The sequence below is a fragment of the Dermochelys coriacea genome, chromosome 1 (genome assembly GCF_009764565.3).
Source record: "Dermochelys coriacea isolate rDerCor1 chromosome 1, rDerCor1.pri.v4, whole genome shotgun sequence".
Taxonomy (NCBI): Eukaryota; Metazoa; Chordata; order Testudines; family Dermochelyidae; genus Dermochelys; species Dermochelys coriacea.
Window position 1 is genome coordinate 213,631,885 of NC_050068.2, and position 12,842 is coordinate 213,644,726.

Genomic DNA, 12,842 nt, shown 5'->3' on the forward strand with positions numbered 1-12,842 from the left:
TCACTGATATTGCTGTAGTCTAAGGAAGGCTGCAGGCTGAGCTGAGGGCACTTATACACCTGTTCAGTTGAGGAGTGAGCACTTGGGTGACAATCACTAGCTAACAAGGTAATTGGGGAGAATATAAGGGGAGGAAACAGGAGGCATGGGGCAACTCAGAAGGAGGCTTGTAAGGGGGTTGCTGGAGCTGGGGAGTGGGGACTGCAGGGAAGCCTATCCTTGCTGTAAGACTGTATTACATAGTATTACTATGTAAGAGGCGAATAAATACACACACCTTGGTGAAAGATAAACAGCCTGATGTGTTTGTGACTGTGAAACCATCTGAACTGACCAGGCAGTGAGACTGAGCTGCCCAGTGACACGCTCTCCCACCCCCATAGCCATATGTGCTGAGATATAGTCACACTAAGTCCCAGCCACCCTCTCTGCTCCCTTTTAATGCTGCATCAAATAATGCTTTGTTTGATCAAATATACTGTGGTTTAAACATCTAACAGCAAGGGAGTTCAGGTATTACAATGCCCAGCTGCCCCTAATACAGTCAGTGATACACATCACTGCTGAGTATTTTAGCTTCTGTGGAATCTTGTTCTAAGGCTTAATCCAAAGTCTATTTTAGGGAGCGTGGTCATTTCATCTACTTCACTGGACTTTGAATAAAACCCATTATTATTTATAGTCAAATATCTCAAAGTCTAAGAAGATGTATCATTCTATAAAACACATTTTATCATACACACTGTAAGGAGAGGGATCACTTAAGATGAGCTATTACCAGCGGGGGGGGGGGAGGAAAACCTTTTATGGTGATAATCAAGGTGGGCCATTTCCAGCAGTTAACAAGAACGTCTGAGGAACAGTAGGGGGGTGGGGGATGGGGGAATAAACATGGGGAAATAGTTTTACTTTGTGTAATGACCCATCCACTCCCAGTCTCTATTCAAGCCTAAGTTAGTTGTATCTAGTTTGCAAATTCAGCAGTCTCTCGTTGGAGTCTGTTTTTGAAGTTTTTTTGTTGAAGAATAGCCACCCTCAGGTCTGTTATCGAGTGACCGGAGAGATTGAAGTGTTCCCTGACTGGTTTTTGAATGTTATAATTCTTGACGTCTGATTTGTGTCCATTTATTCTTTTACGTCGAGACTGTCCAGTTTGACCAATGTACATGGCAGAGTGGCATTGCTGGCACATGATGGCATATATCACATTGGTAGATGCGCAGTGAATGAGCCTCTGATAGTGTGGCTGATGTGATTAGGCCCTATGATGGTGTCCCCTGAATAGATATGTGGACAGAGTTGGCAACTGGCTTTGTTGTAAGGATAGGTTCCTGGGTTAATGGTTCTGTTGTGTGGTCTGTGATTGCTGGTGAGTATTTGCTTCAGGTTGGGGGGCTGTCTGTAAGCAAAGACTGGCCTGTCTCCCAAGATCTGTGAGAGTGATGGGTCATAGAATCATAGAATCATAGAATATCAGGGTTGGAAGGGACCCCAGAAGGTCATCTAGTCCAACCCCCTGCTCAAAGCAGGACCAAGTCCCAGTTAAATCATCCCAGCTAGGGCTTTGTCAAGCCTGACCTTAAAAACCTCTAAGGAAGGAGATTCTACCACCTCCCTAGGTAACGCATTCCAGTGTTTCACCACCCTCTTAGTGAAAAAGTTTTTCCTAATATCCAATCTAAACCTCCCCCATTGCAACTTGAGACCATTACTCCTCGTTCTGTCATCTGCTACCATTGAGAACAGTCTAGAGCCATCCTCTTTGAAACCCCCTTTCAGGTAGTTGAAAGCAGCTATCAAATCCCCCCTCATTCTTCTCTTCTCCAGACTAAACAATCCCAGCTCCCTCAGCCTCTCCTCATAAGTCATGTGCTCTAGACCCCTAATCATTTTCGTTGCCCTTCGTTGTACTCTTTCCAATTTATCCACATCCTTCCTGTAGTGTGGGGCCCAAAACTGGACACAGTACTCCAGATGAGGCCTCACCAGTGTCGAATAGAGGGGAACGATCACGTCCCTCGATCTGCTCGCTATGCCCCTACTTATACAACCCAAAATGCCATTGGCCTTCTTGGCAACAAGGGCACACTGCTGACTCATATCCAGCTTCTCGTCCACTGTCACCCCTAGGTCCTTTTCCGCAGAACTGCTGCCGAGCCATTCGGTCCCTAGTCTGTAGCGGTGCATTGGATTCTTCCATCCTAAGTGCAGGACCCTGCATTTATCCTTATTGAACCTCATTAGATTTCTTTTGGCCCAATCCTCCAGTTTGTCTAGGTCCTTCTGTATCCTATCCCTCCCCTCCAGCGTATCTACCACTCCTCCCAGTTTAGTATCATCCGCAAATTTGCTGAGAGTGCAATCCACACCATCCTCCAGATCATTTATGAAGATATTGAACAAAACGGGCCCCAGGACCGACCCCTGGGGCACTCCACTTGACACCGGCTGCCAACTAGACATGGAGCCATTGATCACTACCCGTTGAGCCCGACAATCTAGCCAGCTTTCTACCCACCTTATAGTGCATTCATCCAGCCCATACTTCCTTAACTTGCTGACAAGAATGCTGTGGGAGACCGTGTCAAAAGCTTTGCTAAAGTCAAGAAACAATACATCCACTGCTTTCCCTTCATCCACAGAACCATCCTTCAGGATAGGTTGTAGATCCTTGATGATGCGTTGGAGAGGTTTTAGTTGGGAGCTGAAGGTGATAGCTAGTGGTGTCCTGTTATTTTCTTTGTTGGGTGTGTCCTATAGTAGGTGACTTCTGGGTACTCTTCTGGCTCTGTCAATCTGTTTCTTCACTTCAGCAGGTGGGTACTGTAGTTGTAAGAATTCATGATAGAGATCTTGTAGGTGTTTGTCTATGTCTGAGGGGTTGGAGCAAATGTGGTTGTATCGTAGAGCTTGGCTGTAGACAATGGATCGTGTGGTGTGATCTGGATGAAAGCTAGAGGCATGTAGGTAGAAATAGTGGTCAGTAGGTTTCCGATATAGGGTGGTGTTTATGTGACCATCGCTTATTAGCACCGTAGTGTCCAGGAAGTGGATCTCTTGTGTGGACTGGTCCAGGCTGAGGTTGATGGTGGGATGGAAATTGTTGAAATCATGGTGGAATTCCTCATTCCATCATGTGCCAGAAATGCCCCTCTGCCATGTACATTGGTCAAACTGGACAGTCTCGACGTAAAAGAATAAATGGACACAAATCAGACATCAAGAATTATAACATTCAAAAACCAGTCGGAGAACACTTCGGTCTCTCCGGTTACTTGATTACAGACCTGAGAGTGGCTATTCTTCAACAAAAAAACTTCAGAAACAGACTCCAACGAGAGACTGATGAATTGGAATTAATTTGCAAACTGGATACAATTAATTTAGGCTTGAATAGAGACTGGGAGTGGATGGGTCATTACACAAAGTAAAACTATTTCCCCATGTTTATTCCCCCATCCTCCACCCCCCTACTGTTCCTCAGACGTTCTTGTTAACTGCTGGAAATGGCCCACCTTGATTATCACCATAAAAGGTTTTCCTCCTCCCCCCCGCCCCCGCTGGTAATAGCTCATCTTAAGCGATCCCTCTCCTTACAGTGTGTATGATAAAACCCATTGTTTCATGTTCTCTGTATGTGTATATAAATCTCCCCACTGTATTTTCCACCGCATGCATCCGATGAAGTGAGCTGTAGCTCACGAAAGCATATGCTCAAATAAATTTGTTAGTCTCTAAGGTGCCACAAGTACTCCTTTTCTTTTTGCGAATACTGACTAACACGGCTGCTACTCTGAAACCTGTAGGGTCTCAGCCAGCCAGCAGGGTTGCATTGTTTCTTGAAGATCCATCCATTTAAAATGGCAGCTATCGTGGAGGATCTTCTCCTTCCTTTAGAAAGCAGCACAGTTCTTGCCATCTGCATTTCCTCTTAATGCCAACCTGAGGAGAAAAATTAGTTTAGAACTTTGTATTAAATAAAAACATAGGGGACAGAGTTGGGGGTGAGTGAACCAGTTGTTTTTTGTTTTTTATTCAGGTGCTTCGCAGGTGCAGGCACTTTCAGTTCCATTTAAGTGGATGGTTGATGTGTTCACAAGGGATCTGGGAGCCCAGGGTACTTGGAGGAGGAATGCAGCAATTTCTATGCCCATATGGATCATCATTAGAAAGAGGAGAAATAACTTATATGAAGCAGAAATGTTGAGCCTCAGTAGTGAAAAGGTGGGGAGGGGCTGTTCAGCCAAATCAGTTCCATTGCTGGTTCGCACAATAGGCATGAGGTTCAGCCCAGATGCTTCCTTCTTTCAAAAAATGCCAAGTTCACAATGGTGATATTGGAGATGAGCAGATGAGGTTGTTCCATGACTACAAATTCAAGTGCTCTCCTCTACTAATAGCAGGTGGCATCAGGACCATTCTAAAGTAATATTAACTTTGGCCTGATAGCCACCAAGTAGGGATGGTATGCATGTGGTGGCTCTGAACAACCATAATCCTTTGACCATATGTTAACGGAGACTAAGGCTCAACCACTAGCATTGTATAGATCCGCCAATGGAGTGGGCTGAAGAATTTAACAAAATTAATAGTATTATTCAGCCATCTCTATCCTCCAATACACTTCTGCATTTCTCTCTCTGTTGCTTATTCTTTTCAAAAATTCATAGATCTAAGGCCAGAAGGGACCACAGTAGTCATCTAGTCTGACCTCCTGTATAACATAGGCCATAGAACTTTCCCTAAATAATTCCTAGAGCAGATCTGTTAGAAAAACATCCAATCTTGATTTTATAATCATCAGTGATGAAGAATTCACCACACCCCTTTGTAAATTGTTCCAGTTGTTAATTACTCTAGCTGTTAAAATTTATACCTTATTTCCAGTCTGAATTTGTTTAATTTCAACTTCCAGCCATAGGATTATATTATATCTTTCTCTGTTAGATTGAAAAGCCCATTATTAAATTTTTGCTCCCCCATGCATGTGTTTACAGACTGTAGTCAAGTATTAATATTTAATATTAATATTAATATTCTCTTTGTTAAGCTAAATAGACTCAAGAAACTCAATCTATCAGTATATAGCATGTTTTCTAAGTCTTGAACCATTCTCATGGCTCTTCTCTGAACCCTCTCCAATTTATCAACATCCTTCTAGAACTGGAAACAGTATTCCAGCAGTGCCAAATACAGAGATAAAATAACCTCTCTACTCCTACTTGAGATTCCCTTATTTATATATCCAAGTTGCCCCTGTTTATGCATTCCATTAGCTCTTTGGGCCACACCATCACACTGGGAGATCATGTTCATCTGATTATTCATCATTACCCCCAAATCTCTTTCAGAGTCACTGCATCCCAGGATAAAGTCCCCCATCATGGCCTACATGGAATGCCCACCTTGCCCAAAGCTATCTGATTTCTAAGGACTTATAAAAAGATAATTAACTCCACTTTAATACCAATTAAAGAGCCATGGAATGCAATGATCAGAGCCTGGGGAACAGGTTTTAGTTGTCATTGTTGCTTTTCAAAGATCCTAGCTTTACTTAGTACAATCAGTCTTTGGGAGATTGGCCATGCTGTGGATTTTGGAATCTAAGCTGGATCTAAATGCAATACTATTATTGCAATACTAGATTTGTGATTTGGAATATAGCCAGCACAGGGCTATGGAGTCCAAGGTGTATCCGTATTTAAAATAAAAAGTAACTTCACACTTAAAAAATATCCTCCAGAAATCTCCACCTATATCCTTTTCATTGGGAGTCATCAAGCCAAATCTGTCTTTTCTCCATCTCCGTTTAACCCAATCCAGAAATATTTAGCCTTTTCTTATCTGGTATCTGTACATTCCTGTGGAGTAACCAGAAATACATTACTCACTGATGAAGCATTTCAGCTCTGCTTCATTCTTTATCATATCATTTGCTCAGTTTTAACTCAGACCATTAATATGCATGAAGTCAAGAACATTGTCTCAATCATAGCAATAACTAATTTGGTTAAAACAACATTAGAAACACATGGCAATCCTTATAACATCTTTCATACTGTCCCCAGGGAAACCTGACTCATACAAAAGGGCATTTCCAAAAGTCCAAGGTTTAGATAAAAAATCTGTTCTCCAGGGCTTTGGGTTCTCAGGTCTTCACAGAATTCTGAGGCAGCTTTTAGACTGCTATATCAGATCACCTTCTGAAAGGAATCTGCCTTCTATAATCTGAAGGGGACAAATGATTGATGCTCTGTTGCAACAAACTCCCTTCCAGCAGCAGAAGCAAATCTCTTCATCCAGAATGGCTGAGGTGGGTAAAAGGCTCCTGACTCCTCCACCAATCTTCTGCACCTATCAGAGCTGAGCGTGCTTTCCAGAGATTCCATTTGCACCAGATCACAGCCAGAGAGACAAAAGGCCAGACTGAGTTGGTATCCTCCCAAGTGGGGCTCCTGTTTGCCAGGAGCTAAGGGCCCATTTACATCCTGTTTCTCAGAGTGAACCTGCTTGCTCAGAGGTTCATATAAAATCTAGAACATATGTGTTTTTCTTAGTGGTTAAGGAGGTGAGCCCTCTCCAAAACGCTTCATAGGATTATGAGAGGATTTGTGGCAGCCCCAGTGGATCTCAGCCCACTTTCTCTTTCACCTTTAAAAAGACAAGCCCAAACCCACGAAAGTTAAATGCAAAATATCCTATCTTAATGTAAAATTGAGGCTGAGAATTTAAATTTAAATTTAAACTCAGTCAGGAAATTCAGAGTTAAATTATCTAATAATAAATCATTCAGAGCACACACACATACGCTGCAGTTCTGATTACCAATTAGGTTATCTTCATGGGTGCTTATAGGATATGGGAATGAGTTAATGCTCCCAGGAGAACATTACTATTTGAATTTCCTCATTTATGAGTTTAAATTCTCAACCTTAATGTTGCATTGATGCCATTTTTTGCATTTAGTTGCCTGTTTGCAAGGTTCAAACAGCTACATAATTGAATGAATGAAGCTTAATGCTGCCCTCTAGATAGTGGCATTCATGTTGCTGAGGTAAGGTGATTACAGTACCCAGCAGAATCAGTGCAGTCACCACCAGAGCAACTTAGAACCAGCATGAATGCTGAAAGCCAGGGCCTGCAAATGAGAAAAATGGGATGTATGGCCACTGGGAGGCATTCACGGACAGAGGACAGTTCTCTCAGGATGGACTTCATCTGAGTAGGGAAGGAAATAGACTTCTAGGATCGAGGCTGGCACAACTGATAAAGAGAGCTTTAAACTAGGAATTAGGGGGAGATGGATGGGAGATGTCCAGGAAATCTCTACGCCAGATTTTAGCATTGAGAGGGAAGAAGACGAAGTAAGAAAGGATACAGCCGTGGGTAGGAGAATGTATATAAGGAACGAGGGTGGTGTGGATACTAGTCTAATAGGTTATACTGGCTGTAGAATGACTGTGCCTAATAGGGTACAAAATGTGAGCAAGGCCAAACAGCAAAAATTAAGATGTTTGTACACCAATGCGAGGAGCCTAGGTAAAAAAATGGAGGAACTAGAGCTACTGGTGCAGGAAGTGAAACCAGATATTATAGGGATAACAGAAACATGGTGGAATAGTAGTCATGACTGGACTACAGGTATTGAAGGGTATGTGCTCTTTAGGAAAGACAGAAACAAAGGTAAAGGGGGTGGAGTAGCATTGTATATCAATGATGAGGTAGAATGTAAAGAAATAAGAAGCGATTCAATGGATAAGACAGAGTCCGTCTGGGCAAAAATTACATTGGGGAAGAAAACTAGTAAAGCCACTCCTACGATAGTGCTTGGGGTGTGCTATAGACCTCCGGGATCTAATTTGGATATGGATAGAGCCCTTTTTAATGTCTTTAATAAAGTAAATACTAATGGAAACTGCGTGATCATGGGAGACTTTAACTTCCCAGATATAGACTGGAGGACCAGTGCTAGTAATAATAATAGGGCTCAGATTTTCCTAGATGCGATAGCTGATGGATTCCTTCATCAAGTAGTTGCTGAACCGACTAGAGGGGATGCCATTTTAGATTTAATTTTGGTGAGTAGCGAGGACCTCATAGAAGAAATGGTTGTAGGGGACAATCTTGGCTCAAGTGATCATGAGCTAATTCAGTTCAAACTAAATGGAAGGATTAACAAAAATAAATCTGCAACTAGGGTTTTTGATTTCAAAAGGGCTGACTTTCAAAAATTAAGGAAATTAGTTAGGGAAGTGGATTGGACTGAAGAACTTATGGATCTAAAGGTAGAGGAGGCCTGGGATTACTTTAAATCAAAACTGCAGAAGCTATCGGAAGCCTGTATCCCAAGAAAAGGGAAAAAATTCATAGGAAGGAGTTGTAGACCAAGCTGGATGAGCAAGCATCTTAGAGAGGTGATTAAGAAGAAGCAGAAAGCATACAGGGAGTGGAAGATGGGAGGGATCAGCAAGGAAAACTACCTAATTGAGGTCAGAACATGTAGGGATAAAGTGAGACAGGCTAAAAGTCGAGTAGAGTTGGACCTTGCAAAGGGAATTAAAACCAATAGTAAAAGGTTCTATAGCCATATAAATAAGAAGAAAACTAAAAAGGAAGAAGTGGGGCCGCTTAACACTGAGGATGGAGTGGAGATTAAAGATAATCTAGGCATGGCCCAATATCTAAACAAATACTTTGCTTCAGTCTTTAATAAGGCTAAAGGAGATCTTGTGGATAATGGTAGCATGACAAATGGGAATGAGGATATAGAGGTAGATATTACCATATCTGAGGTAGAAGCAAAACTGAAACAGCTTAATGGGACTAAATCGGGGGGCCCAGATAATCTTCATCCAAGAATATTAAAGGAATTGGCACCTGAAATTGCAAGCCCATTAGCAAGAATTTTTAATGAATCTGTAAACTCAGGAGTAGTACCGAATGATTGGAGAATTGCTAATATAGTTCCTATTTTTAAGAAAGGAAAAAAAAGTGATCCAGGTAACTACAGGCCAGTTAGTTTGACATCTGTAGTATGCAAGGTCCTGGAAAAAATTTTGAAGGAGAAATTAGTTAAGGACATTGAAGTCAATGGTAAATGGGACAAAATACAACATGGTTTTACAAAAGGTAGATCGTGCCAAACCAACCTAATCTCCTTTTTTGAAAAAGTAACAGATTTTTTAGATAAAGGAAATGCAGTGGATCTAATTTACCTAGATTTCAGTAAGGCGTTTGATACCGTGCCACATGGGGAATTATTAGTTAAATTGGAGAAGATGGGGATCAATATGAACATCAAAAGGTGGATAAGGAATTGGTTAAAGGGGAGACTGCAATGGGTCCTACTGAAAGGCAAACTGTCAGGTTGGAGGGAAGTTACCAGTGAAGTTCCTCAGGGATCGGTTTTGGGACCAATGTTATTTAATCTTTTTATTACTGACCTTGGCACAAAAAGTGGGAGTGTGCTAATAAAGTTTGCAGAAGATACAAAGCTGGGAGGTATTGCCAATTCGGAGAAGGATCGGGATATTATACAGGAGGATCTGGATGACCTTTTAAACTGGAGTAATAGTAATAGGATGAAATTTAATAGTGAGAAGTGTAAGGTTATGCATTTAGGGATTAATAACAAGAATTTTAGTTATAAGTTGGGGACACATCAATTAAAAGTAACAGAAGAGGAGAAGGACCTTGGAGTATTGGTTGATCATAGGATGACTATGAGCTGCCAATGTGATATGGCTGTGAAAAAAGCTAATGTGGTTTTGGGATGCATCAGAAGAGGCATTTCCAGTAGGGATAAGGAGGTTTTAGTACCGTTATACAAGGCACTAGTGAGACCTCACCTAGAATACTGTGTGCAGTTCTGGTCTCCCATGTTTAAAAAGGATGAATTCAAACTGGAGCAGGTACAGAGAAGGGCTACTAGGATGATCCGAGGAATGGAAAACTTGTCTTACGAAAGGAGACTTAAGGAGCTTAGCTTGTTTAGCCTAACTAAAAGAAGGTTGAGGGGAGATATGATTGCTCTCTATAAATATATCAGAGGGATAAATACAGGAGAGGGAGAGGAATTATTTCAGCTCAGCACCAATGTGGACACAAGAACAAATGGGTATAAACTGGCCACCAGGAAGTTTAGACTTGAAATCAGACGAAGGTTTTTAACCATCAGAGGAGTGAAGTTTTGGAATAGCCTTCCAAGGGAAGCAATGGGGGCAAAAGATCTATCTGGTGTTAAGATTCTACTTGATAAGTTTATGGAGGAGATGGTATGATGGGATAATGGGATTTTGGTAAGTAATTGATCTTTAAATATTCAGGGTAAATAGGCCAAATTCCCTGAGATGGGATATTAGATGGATGGGATCTGAGTTACTATAGAAAAGTCTTTCCTGGGTATCTGGCTGGTGAATCTTGCCCATATGCTCAGGGTTTAGCTGATTGCCATATTTGGGGTCGGGAAGGAATTTTCCTCCAGGGCAGATTGGAGAGGCCCTGGAGGTTTTTCGCCTTCCTCTGTAGCATGGGGCATGGTTGACTGGAGGGAGGCTTCTCTGCTCCTTGAAGTCTTTGAACCATGATTTAAGGACTTCAATAGCTCAGACATGGGTGAGGTTTTTCATAGGACTGGGTGGGTGAGATTCTGTGGCCTGCGCTGTGCAGGAGGTCGGACTAGATGATCAGAATGGTCCCTTCTGACCTTAGTATCTATGAATCTATGAAAAAAGAATTGCTTTGGGGGGAAATGCAAGGATGGATATACAGGGCCAGGTTCACTGTACACTTTGCCCTGCTCTTATTTCACCTTCTGGTTTTATATGATACACGGTAAGTTTATTTTGATTTTAGTAATACAGGAGAAAGATTGTGAATGTTTATGTTAAGGTCCATTTCATATGGAACTCAGAGAGCTGGGCGATCTAGAGGTTAATGCACCCAACATCCAGCCTCTTGTCCCTCTGTCAGGATGGTAGCAATAACTGATCCTGATCTTAAGCTCAGAAGTTTGGCTTTCCACCTGCATCTGGGCCTCAGCCCTTAAGGGGTTGTGATAAGGGGACCTGGGCTCTCACTCTTCACCAGGTGCCAGCTCAGGGCCCTGTGGAAAACAACACCAGCAGGGTCCTCACTGCTGTAAGTCCAAAATTGCTTCCCTGAGTACTTCCTACCAAGAGGTCCCTTAGAATCATAGAATCATAGAATATCAGGGTTGGAAGGGACCCCAGAAGGTCATCTAGTCCAACCCCCTGCTCAAAGCAGGACCAAGTCCCAGTTAAATCATCCTAGCCAGGGCTTTGTCAAGCCTGACCTTAAAAACCTCTAAGGAAGGAGATTCTACCACCTCCCTAGGTAACGCATTCCAGTGTTTCACCACCCTCTTAGTGAAAAAGTTTTTCCTAATATCCAATCTAAACCTCCCCCATTGCAACTTGAGACCATTACTCCTCGTTCTGTCATCTGCTACCATTGAGAACAGTCTAGAGCCATCCTCTTTGAAACCCCCTTTCAGGTAGTTGAAAGCAGCTATCAAATCCCCCCTCATTCTTCTCTTCTGCAGACTAAACAATCCCAGCTCCCTCAGCCTCTCCTCATAAGTCATGTGCTCTAGACCCCTAATCATTTTTGTTGCCCTTCGCTGTACTCTTTCCAATTTATCCACATCCTTCTTGTAGTGTGGGGCCCAAAACTGGACACAGTACTCCAGATGAGGCCTCACCAGTGTCGAATAGAGGGGAACGATCACGTCCCTCGATCTGCTCGCTATGCCCCTACTTATACATCCCAAAATGCCATTGGCCTTCTTGGCAACAAGGGCACACTGCTGACTCATATCCAGCTTCTCGTCCACTGTCACCCCTAGGTCCTTTTCCGCAGAACTGCTGCCGAGCCATTCGGTCCCTAGTCTGTAGCGGTGCATTGGATTCTTCCATCCTAAGTGCAGGACCCTGCACTTATCCTTATTGAACCTCATTAGATTTCTTTTGGCCCAATCTTCCAATTTGTCTAGGTCCTTCTGTATCCTATCCCTCCCCTCCAGCGTATCTACCACTCCTCCCAGTTTAGTATCATCCGCAAATTTGCTGAGAGTGCAATCCACACCATCCTCCAGATCATTTATGAAGATATTGAACAAAACGGGCCCCAGGACCGACCCCTGGGGCACTCCACTTGACACCGGCTGCCAACTAGACATGGAGCCATTGATCACTACCCGTTGAGCCCGACAATCTAGCCAGCTTTCTACCCACCTTATAGTGCATTCATCCAGCCCATACTTCCTTAACTTGCTGACAAGAATGCTGTGGGAGACCGTGTCAAAAGCTTTGCTAAAGTCAAGAAACAATACATCCACTGCTTTCCCTTCATCCACAGAACCAGTAATCTCATCATAAAAGGCGATTAGATTAGTCAGGCATGACCTTCCCTTGGTGAATCCATGCTGACTGTTCCTGATCACTTTCCTCTCCTCTAAGTGCTTCAGGATTGATTCTTTGAGGACCTGCTCCATGATTTTTCCAGGGACTGAGGTGAGGCTGACCGGCCTGTAGTTCCCAGGATCCTCCTTCTTCCCTTTTTTAAAGATGGGCACTACATTAGCCTTTTTCCAGTCATCCGGGACTTCCCCCGTTCGCCACGAGTTTTCAAAGATAATGGCCAAGGGCTCTGCAATCACAGCCGCCAATTCCCTCAGCACTCTCGGATGCAATTCGTCCGGCCCCATGGACTTGTGCACGTCCAGCTTTTCTAAATAGTCCCTAACCACCTCTATCTCTACAGAGGGCTGGCCATCTCTTCCCCATTTTGTGATGCCCAGCACAGCAGTCTGGGAGCTGACC

The 12,842-nt window shown here is 43.0% G+C and overlaps 1 long non-coding RNA gene across 1 annotated transcript; it reads right to left on the reverse strand.

The window, feature by feature from the left end:
- Positions 1–3,896: 3,896 nt before the first annotated feature.
- On the reverse strand, positions 3,897–5,866 carry LOC122460008. Its single transcript, XR_006281022.1, has 2 exons — positions 5,754–5,866; positions 3,897–3,942 (listed from the first exon to the last, which is right to left on the reverse strand). It is a non-coding gene; the product is annotated as an uncharacterized LOC122460008 (long non-coding RNA).
- Between the last annotated feature and the right edge of the window lie 6,976 nt (positions 5,867–12,842).